The following is a 9,900-nucleotide window of genomic DNA, read 5'->3' as shown; positions in this document are numbered from 1 at the left end:
CAAAAATTGTGCAGACAGTCCTTTTGTGGCATTGGAGCAGTCTGTAATAAGTGTATCAAGGGGACGTTCAAGATGGCAATTTCACAGAGCAGATATTTTCAATAGTCAGGAGATGGACATGGGTCTGTTTGCTACCTCTGGAGTCTGTGCATTCCTGAACAGTTGATTTACTAAACCAGGATATGATGCAACCAGTCAGTATGATTTCCACAGTTCATTGATTGAAATTTGACTGATTATTCAATCCCACACTGAATATTCATTCTCCTTAGACAGTATTTTTATGCCTTATTCACGGTTGCCCTGGATGTACCTGCTCTGTGAGAGGTCTTCTGAAATATGGACGCCGAAGAGTTTGAAGGTTCTAACCCACTCCACCTTCACCCCATCAATGCAGACAGATGTGTGATTCCGTCAACCATTCTTCCTGAAAAAAGCAATAAGCTCCTCATTCTTGGAGATGTTGTCTGGCACCTCCCAAAGAGGTTCTCCATCTCCACTATGTATTCTGACTCATCATTTCCAGTTATTTAGCCAGCGATGGTGGAGTTGTTAGCAAATTTGTGGATTGAGGAAGAGCCAAACTTGGCTACACGCTCATGTATGTACAGGGGACTAAGTAGGGAGCCTTGAGGTGTCCTTCTGTTGAGGAAGAGGTGATGTGCTAACCCACACTGATTGGGATCTTCTAATGAGGAAGATGAGGATCCAGTTGCAGAGGGATGAACAGAATCTCTGAACCTTCAGTTTGATCAGAGGTTTTGCTGGTATGATGGTGTAGAATGCTGAGCTGGAGTCAATGAACAACATCCAGACAAGGGTGTTCCTGTCATCAAGGTGATGTAATGAAGAGTGGAGGGCCAGCGAGATAGCATCTGCAATTGACCTGTCGTGACATTAGGTATAGTATATTGAAATGGTTCCAGGTTCTCCCTGCAATTGGAGGCTACATAACTGACGTCAAATTATTTCATAACGGAAGACATCAGTCCCACTGTCTGATATTTGTTGAAGCAGGTCGCCTTGCTCTTAAATTTTAATTTTAAATTTAAATTTACACATACAGCAAGGTAACAGGCCATTTTGACCTATGAGTCTGTGGTACCCAATTTACACCCCATTAACCTACACCCTGGTACATTCCAAATGGTGGGAGGAAACCAGTGCCCCCCAAGGAAAACCCACCCAGGAATGGGGAGAACGTCCAAACTCCTTACAGACAGTGTGGGATTAGAAACCTGGTCCTGATCACTGGCACTGTAAAGGCATTGTGCAAACTGCTACGTCAACAGTGCCACTCCTTCCTGGGAACCAGAATAATGGATGTCCTTCTGAAGGAGGTGGGACTTTTAACCATTGTATGAAAAGTTGAAAATGCAAAAAAACTCTAGCCAGTTGGTTCTCACGGGCACAGCCATATATATAACCTGAGCCAGACACTTTCTGAGGATTCATCCTCCTGAAGATTCTATTTACATCAGCCTTTAAAAACTAGAAACATAGTCTTCCAGGCTGTGGGGCTCGCAAGGATTCTGCATTTTTTGCCTCTTCTAAATGAACATTGAAGCATTGCGCCCGTCCAGATAAATTTGCCCTCTTGCTTTATGAGCTAAATAGGAAATGTGATGATGTTGCAATATGAAACATTGCGTATGAAATTTCATTTTGATTTAAAGACAATGAAAGCCATTGCAAAGAGGTTTCACAGAATGTGCTCTTCCATTCCAAGCCTGTTTATTGTAATTAGGTGACTGAAGATATTTCTATTTGATTAAATATATTCAAGCAAGGGCTTCCAGTAAAAATTTAGGATATGAGAACATTTTAGAGAACTTTGAAAGGGAAATGTAGCTGTGATATACAGGGAAGTGACTCTGGATGGATTTGATGGCAGAGGTAAGGTGAAGGCAGCCCATCTGAAAGTTTGGGATAATAATTCACGGCTTCAAAATAAACAAAATGAATTATCACAGAGAGTGGTTCTATTAATTGACAACAATCTGCAATGCATTGTTTATTTTTCTTTAGTACACATTTAACTTTAATGCCTGACCTAACATTTTTAATGATAAAACAATAGGCCATTTTATGTTTCACATGATAAAGTACATATTTTAATGAGATTCATTGCTTTGTGTGTCAGTGTTATTGACATGAAACATGAAAGTCTGCAGATACTAATTGCAGTAAAAACACAGAAATCCTAGAGGAACAGAGCAGGTCTTGCAGTGCCTGTAGGAGTAATGATATATAACTGATGTTTTGGGTCTGATCCCTTTTTCAAGTTAAAGAGTAGGCAAGCAGTGGAATTAAAAAGCTGGGGAGGGAACAAGGGGTGGGGGTGGGGGAGTACCGACCAACAGACAAAAGGTGTTCATTGGATCTGGATGGGACACAGGAGGAAAGAATGGTGAGAATTGACTGAGGAAAGGGAAGGTTGTTTGGGGCTCTGTGGAAGCAGAGCTAGGGAAAAGAGACACAGGGAAAAAGAGGTTGCGGGGGAGGGGGGGAGTAAACAAAAACTGGAGGTTGATATTAATGTCATCTGTTTGGAGGGTACCCAGAGAGAATATGAGGTGTTGTTCCTCCAATTTCCAGGTGATCTCAGTCCAGCAGTGCACGAGATTATGGACAGACATGTTGGCAAGGTGTTGGGGTGGGGAGCTGAAATGGGTGGCCACTTGGATATACCTGCTATTGCAGAAGACAAGAAGCAAGATTCTGAATGAAGCAATCTCCCAGGAGGTGTCCAGTCTTTCTGATGTAGTGGAGAACACAACAGGTGTACTGAAGGCAGCAGATGTTCCATGCAGATTTACAGGTGGTATTTCATAAGGCCCATGATCCTGTGTGCTGCCAATTACACACAATTTTGACTGGTGGAAGGAAACCAGAGCACCCGGAGGAAACACACGTTGACATGGGGAGAATGTACAGACCCCTTACAGACAGTGCCGGATTAGAACCCCGGTCACTGGCGCTGTAACAGCGTTGCGCTAACCACATTGATTTTTTTTCTGTCCAGCATACCCGGCAGCCACAGTTTGAAGATGATGTTCATCGAGGTGGTTGCATTCTTCTCGATGCTTTGAGCTTCTATAGGAATATAAGAACAAAATAGCAACAGCAGGAAAAGGCTAATCATCCCCTTGATCCTTCACTCTCATTCAGTCTGACTTTGACGAACCTATTATTGGCCTCAGCACCTCTTTTCTGCTTTTTTCCATTCACTCTGACTTAGCTCTGCCTTGAATATATTCAGTGACTGTCAAATGAGTCATGACCATGTGAAAGTCATAATTCGCCTGTCTTTGCTTGGCTTCTCGAATGAAGATTTAGGAAGGGGGCTGTCCACGTCTGCTGCAGGCTCAGTGGTGGCTGATGAGGCCAATGTGGGACCGACACGCCCGACCATAGCAGCTGCAAGGAAAATTCTGTTCTGTGTTTGGTGCTGTGTCAAGGTTCTTCCTCCATCTTCTTTTGTCATCAAGGCCAACCCTGCGTGCGTTCTCGAAGAAGGAGACAGAGTGGTGAATGATGTGTCAATAGGTCGTGCCATCAGAGGCTAGAGCAGACCACTGGCAATGAGAAAGGCACCAAGGGATTTCTTCAGAGAGTGCTTGTACCTCTTTTTCGGAGCCCCTTTATCACGGTGGCCAGTGGAGAGTTTGCCATACAGCATAATCTTGGGCAGGCAATGATGCTCGGTACCACTGTGAGAAATTGGTAGCTCCTTGCAGTGGAATAATGCTCCCTCGTTCCCCGTGAGAGAAAAGAAACCATCTGCTCAGCCTCCATGGTATCAATTGTCTACATAGTATAATATGTTTCAGCCAAATCATCTCTCATGTTTATATTCTCCAATGAACATTGGGCTGACTGAGTTACCTTTCTTCATGTATCAACCCCTTTATCCCAGGAATTAATCATTATGACTCATCCACTATTATGTTCAGGGACTAAGACTGGAGCAATACTCCAGGTGCAATTTTATTAATCCCCTAACAAAATACCATCCAAACCTCCCTTTCCTTACACTACTATCCCCTTGCAATGAACTTTCCATTAAAATCCTGAATTAGCTGCCATATCAGTCTGCTAATAGATACATTTTCAAGCTTAGAATCCCAGATCTCTTTGAATATGTATTTTTAAAAACATATGAATAATGTCTTTTTTCTTCTTACCAATAACCTCATATATTCCACACCATACTCCACACTTCAGACTGCTTTCTCCACTTTGAAGAACCATGATAACATAGCAAATATCATCAAATTAACAAAATTGAGAAAATAAATTAAATTTGCAGCCATCGAATTAAAGGGATTTTGGAAATGAAACAATAATTGGCTGTCTTTACTCTTTAGCTCAGGTTCTCCAAATGAAAGGAGCAACAACCTTAATTTGACCATTTTTGGAAGGAAATTATGATGCATTTTTGCTGCAGGTTTGCCATTGCTGTCACTGAGTCCAAGCAGCTAGTGCTACTATTGCACATAGCTCCAGTGACCCATGTGGGAACTAGATTTTGGGAGTTGTCCATGTGCATTCTCCTTATGAACTCGTGGGTTTCCTTAAGGTTCTCCGGTTTCCTCACTCATCAAAAATGTGGTAGTAGGTTAATGGTTGCTGTGCACTACCCTTCATGGAGATGGGTGAAATTAGAATCAGGAAGGAATTGATGCCAATATGAGAGATAATGGGTGACAGAGAATAAGTAAAGGGGTGAGATTAATGAGATTGTTCTGGGGACTCAGTGGGCATCCTGTGTAAACAAAATATGAGAAAGATGAGGCCATAGCTATTGGCCTAATGTTATAATCAGGTTTGCTGATAAGCAATTTGGAGCATGTAGATCGGATATTGAAATACAGACAGAAAAAGTTGTGGGGTGAAACGACACTGTTGATAAATATCTCTCTCTATTCCACAGGCCACAATTCTAACTCAGATTTCACATGTAACATATTTGCAGTCTCAATTTTATGATACCTTTGATGAGTTTTGATGTTTCATAATGAACTGTGTGAGATTGTATTAAAATACAAAGCTAAATAAGACAAATATTTGAAATACTGACTAATATCAATTTAAGGCTGGTGGCAAAATAATATTTATATTTTTAGCATGTACAAACTGACATGCATATTTAAAACATGCAAATCAAAATTTAACATTTGTTCCCTGAGATAATATATCACCATAAAATTTGCAGGTAAATTAAATCAGTGCAGGTTTGTATGCGATTTACCACACAGGCATGATTGTGTCTAAATAAATAAGTGATTTCACTTGTCAAACACCAGCCACTACTGGCATTTAGTTGTCAGTGTCCTGGAATGTCGAGAAGGTGAAAACAGGTTCTTTTAATCTGTATTTTCCTTGATTCTCTGAAGTTATGCAATCCATCACTGTTCGATTTGTCAGTTCAAATGCTACAACGTGTGGCTGTGAACACAAATGTCCAGCTCAGTGCAATCCTCTCAGTACATTTAGCCGATTGCACTTTCTGGAACAAGATAGTAGCTTGAGAGATATTGCGACATCTTCGGTTTGAAAATGAATAATCTGAATGCTCGCTCCTTGACAGGCAGAATGCTACATGTAACTTCCCTCTGACCACCTTTATCCTGTCGTCTGATTACGTGGCTTCAGTATTTTCTCTTCTCTCAATCTTGCTTCAGGCGATATAATTTTTAAGTTGGTAAAGGGAATTGTAGCTTTTAATCCCAATTTCCAGGGTTAAGTTTAATTGATAGGGGCCATACATATTTAATGTATGTTTTATTTTTACTCCATTGTTGGGTCTTAGCTGATATTTAACTGAAAAAAATAAATAGTTTAATGCAACAATTGAGAGTTCACCATTGATAGCTAATTCCAAGTCTGCCTGCCACTGATTCTTTTGCAATGAATTAATAAAACTAAACTGTAATGAAACAATTGTTCAAAAATTATTTTGATGATTATAAAACATGAGATGTCTTGAGGTCATGAAACAAAAGTTATTTTCTCTGTGCATTTAAGTATAAAAGAGACAAATCTCCCTGAAAAATCAATTTTCATGTAATTCCAAAACCTTTGAACAATTTTCTTTTACCTGAAACCTGTCCATGAATGGATCACTGCTAAATAACCGATGCTGAGTCTCATAACCATATAACCATTTACGGAGCAGAAACAGGCCATGTTGGCCTTTCGAGTCCGCACTGGTTCACTGATTTGGTGCGCCCTCTTCAGGCATTGATCCCGGTAGATCTTCATTCAATAACGATGGGCGAATTCAATGCGAAGGTGACAATAAATGGATAAATAATCGAACCAATTTAAATTAAATAGGTCAACTTGGCAGAACTGATAAGAACAGAAAATAAAAGGAATATAAAATCAGTCTATTTGCAGATGATGTCACAGTATGCTTAACAGAACTATCAATAAAAGAATTACATAAGAAATTGAAGGAATACAGAGAAGTATCAGGGTACAAGATCAATGCAAATAAAAGAAATATTTGACAAAGTTGTATTTTTTAAAAAATCAATACATTTTGTTTAAAACTTAATGTTACTAATTCCATTACCATGTGATGTACTTGTAAATGCAATCACTGTGAACTTCATTCAGGTGGTCTCAGGATAAAGGCATAAACAATACACATGGAAGCTGGTCTTCATTACATTTGTGTTCTCTGCTTTGGATAAACTATTGATCCTGCATCAATTATTCCCAGCTCCTCCATTATGGCATAAGGAGCTAGATTCAAATGATATTGATATGATGTGAGCACAGAGGTGCTGAAATTGTTTCTTGTTGCTGCCACATGGGTATATAACATGCACCAACACAACAGATGCATGCTAAATTACCACAATACACCACAAGACAAATTAAAGTTATAAATATTAAAGGATAGATACATTTTCTCAGTTGCATTTAGTCTAAGTGTGTTGATTCAGAAATGCATTGGTGGTTCTGGAGTGGTTTATCTTGAGGTTCCCAAGCCTGATAGCTGTTTGAAGGAAAAGGTACTGAATCTGAAGGTGATGGACTTGAAGATTCTGCACCTTCTGCCTGAAAGTACAGTTAGATTGTATCCAGTGCGATGGGAGTCCTTAATAATATTTGCTTGTTTCTTGAGGCACTGCTTCACATAAATGTCTTCAACGGGTGAGAGGTTAGTCTCTGTAATAGACTTGGCTAGATTTGCCAATATCTACAGCATTCTACCTTCTGGGCTTTTGATCATCTTTGGAGTCTGTAGTTGCCATTTTCCAACAAGGACCAGAGTTGTGCCAATGAAATCAAAGAAGCCATTATGAGGCTGAAAAACAAGAATAAAACAATAAGAGGCATCGTCCAAACCTTAGATTACCAAAATCAACTGTTTGGAACATCTTTAAAAAGGAAAAAAAAACGTATTGGTGAGTTCAGTAATCACAAAGGGACTGGCCAGCCAAGGAAGCCATCCACTGCAGATGACAGAAGAATTCTCATCATAATGAAGAAAAATCCCCACACTCCTGTCCAACAGAATAGAAACGCTTGTCAGGAGGCACGCATGGAAGTGTCAATGACTACTTACCACAGAAGACTTCATGAATAGAAATACAGAGCCTAAATTGCTAGATGCAAAACACTAGTTAGCCACAGATACAGGATGGCCAGATTAGTTTGCCAAGAAGTTGCAGCCAGCTGCACTGATCCACAAACAAACCGGGTCATGGAGGTGCAGGCTCGCACTGGGCTGACATCACAATAGTCCCGGTGGGAGGGGCCAAAAATGTCTTTGGAGTGGTGCAGATAAGCTCTGAAAGTTCCAATAAAGTCATTTGGTTGGTTCAACTCACTCACAGCTTCTGTGTGCTGTTTTTTTCCTTTCATTCGCTGCACAGTACACTGATCACAAAGTATTAAAAGGAGCCTGCAGAATTCTGGAAAAAGGTCTTGTGGATGAATGAGTCCAAGATTAACATGCATCTGAGTGATGGTAAGAGAAAAGTGTGGGGGCATGAAGGAACTGCCCTAGATTAAAAGCAGACCACCTCATCTGTGAAACATGATGTTAAGCCTGAGTAAGTATAACTGCTCCAGGTACTGGTTCACTTAACTTCACTGATGATGTAACTGCTGATGGAAGTAGCATAATGAATTCTGAGGTGTATAGAAACACCTTGCCTTCTCAAATTCGAGCAAATGCCTCCAAGCTCATTGGTCAACACATCATCCTACAACAAGCAATGATCCCAAACATACTGCTAAAGCAACAAAGGAGGTTTTCAAAGTAAAAAAAAAAATGGAAAATTCTTGAATGGCCAAGTCAGTCCAATTGAGCATGCCTTCCATAAACTGAAGAAAAAACTTAAGGGAACAAGTCCCCGAAGCAAGCAGGAGCTGAGGATGGGTGCAGTATAGGCCTGGTAGTGAAGTTATCAACACCTGGCAATGTCTATGAATCACAGACTTCAAACATTATTGCATGCAAGGGATATGTAAAAAGTTCTAAATGTGACTACTTTAATATACATACCATTGTTACATCCCATATTATTATGGTGCCCTGAAATAAGGGGGGGGAGGAAGGGGGAGGGAGAGACTCTATCAATAACTCCAAAGCCGTAGAGTGAGGAATGATAGGCTTTATTATACTTTAGATGTAGCTGGCCCGATTCCAAGTGCTCGATTGAGGATAGGGAGAGGGAGCTCAAACTTTATTCCAAGTTGACAAGGAGAGGAGTTACCAGGGAGTGAGTCACCAGTGGGGCACGGGCCAGCTATCCATTAGCAGTTACATATTTGTATCACCACATTCATTCCCCTCTTTTAAAACAAAAACCTTGCCGGGTTTAAAGTCCTAGATGCTCAGCCGGTCAGGTGGTCAACTTGGCCTCTGTGACTGGCACAGTTCCACTGGTGGTATAATGGTCGGCTCTATTGCTGGTCATGTGTCCTGAGGCTGGGGAGAGAGGGCTGGCTTCATCAGACGTGGGGCTTGGTTGTATGTGGGAGCAGTCTTGGTGGTTGGAGCAAAATGAGCAGAGAGAGCTTACCTTCACTGAGTCCTAATAGGAGGCAGTATGGGTTTAGGTAGGTCCTGGGTGGAAGGGGGTGGGGAGTGGACAGGGGTCTCCAGTATGCACCAGGTTCCAGATGGGGACCGTGTCCTCATGGCCATCCAGGTACACTACATAGGCATACCGAGAGTTGGTGTGCAGGAGTTGCACCTCTTTGACCAATAGGTTGGATTGTGATCCCTCGAATGTTTCCGCAGCAGGATGACCCCAGGGATGATCTGATCCCCGACTTCCTGAGGAAGGAAAATATGCATTGTGTTGGTAGAGGTGCAAATCAGAGATCAGATGGCAAAGAGTGCTTCCGACAGGACTTCCTACCAATGGGACAATGCTAGCCCTTTTGATTTAAGATCCAAGAGGACAACTTTCCAAACTGTGCTGTTTTCGCTCTCTCTCTGGCTGTTCTCCTGGGGGTTGTAGCTGGTTGTCCTACTAGTGGCAATGCCTCTATCCAACAGGTACTGTCGCTGTTTGTTGCTCTTAAAAGAGGACCTCCGATCACTGTAGATGCAATTCGGGTACCCAAAGAGGGTAAATATACTGTAAAGTGCCTTAATGATGGTGGCTGAGGTCACGTCAGGACAGTGGTTGGCAAAAAGGAACCTGGAGTTACCTGTCAATGATATTAAGGAAATATATATGTTCCCGTTGGATGATGGCAGGGGTCCCTTGAAATCGATATTGAGACGTTCAAAGGGGCGTGTGGCCTTTATGAGGTGCGACTTGTCAGGCCAGAAGAACTATGGCTTTTTCCACACAGATCGACAATGTCTGGTCAATGATCTGACATTCTCAATGGACTAGGGAAGGTTCTGGGTTTTCACGA

At 41.4% G+C, this 9,900-nt stretch overlaps 1 protein-coding gene and 1 long non-coding RNA gene across 3 annotated transcripts in view; one reads left to right on the top strand and one right to left on the bottom strand.

Annotated features, from left to right (window-relative positions):
- Positions 1-5,200: 5,200 nt before the first annotated feature.
- On the bottom strand, positions 5,201-7,732 carry LOC138752636 (uncharacterized). The gene is made up of 4 exons (XR_011350795.1): positions 7,586-7,732; positions 6,584-7,324; positions 6,104-6,357; positions 5,201-5,826 (listed from the first exon to the last, which is right to left on the bottom strand). It is a non-coding gene; the product is annotated as an uncharacterized lncRNA (long non-coding RNA).
- Positions 7,733-7,849: 117 nt separating this feature from the next.
- csmd3b (CUB and Sushi multiple domains 3b) overlaps positions 7,850-9,900 on the top strand; it is a 927,060-nt gene continuing 925,009 nt past the window's right edge. Inside the window, exon 1 of one of the 2 annotated variants that reach the window (XM_069920534.1) lies at positions 7,850-7,990. The gene's annotated coding sequence lies outside the window, so the exon portion shown is untranslated. Of the gene's footprint in view, positions 8,076-9,900 lie in introns of both variants that reach the window. The other variant, XM_069920535.1, reaches the window with a different exon arrangement.

Source organism: Narcine bancroftii, chromosome 2 (assembly GCF_036971445.1).
Source record: "Narcine bancroftii isolate sNarBan1 chromosome 2, sNarBan1.hap1, whole genome shotgun sequence".
NCBI lineage: Eukaryota > Metazoa > Chordata > Chondrichthyes > Torpediniformes > Narcinidae > Narcine > Narcine bancroftii.
The sequence above is the reverse complement of the archived record's forward strand: the minus strand, read 5'-3'. Positions and strand labels throughout refer to the sequence as shown.